Source organism: Octopus bimaculoides, chromosome 1 (genome assembly GCF_001194135.2).
Source record: "Octopus bimaculoides isolate UCB-OBI-ISO-001 chromosome 1, ASM119413v2, whole genome shotgun sequence".
Lineage (NCBI taxonomy): Eukaryota > Metazoa > Mollusca > Cephalopoda > Octopoda > Octopodidae > Octopus > Octopus bimaculoides.
Genome location: NC_068981.1, coordinates 36,798,642 through 36,799,008, shown reverse-complemented (window position 1 = coordinate 36,799,008; position 367 = coordinate 36,798,642).

The following is a 367-nucleotide window of genomic DNA, read 5'->3' as shown; positions in this document are numbered from 1 at the left end:
CACACACACACACACACACACACACACACACACACACACACACAAACACATACAAACCTTATATCATCATGATGGTCGCTCCCATCGATTTTGACATGTAAGTGTTTATGTAGAAGAGGAAAAAAGTGGGAAAAGAGATAAATAACTTTTAAATGAAAACTAAAAGAAGCTGCATCTATTTCCAATGGATGCATGAATGCAATTTGAGTCCAGGAATGGATTTTGTTGAGAAGTCACAATGGGAATAATGATGGTTTTGATTTTACTTTGGATTGGGCTAATGTGTTTGTTGATTACAGGATATAATTCTTCTATTGTTCTTTTTCTTCAATTCAAATTGATTTGATGCATTTTAATACATTTTACA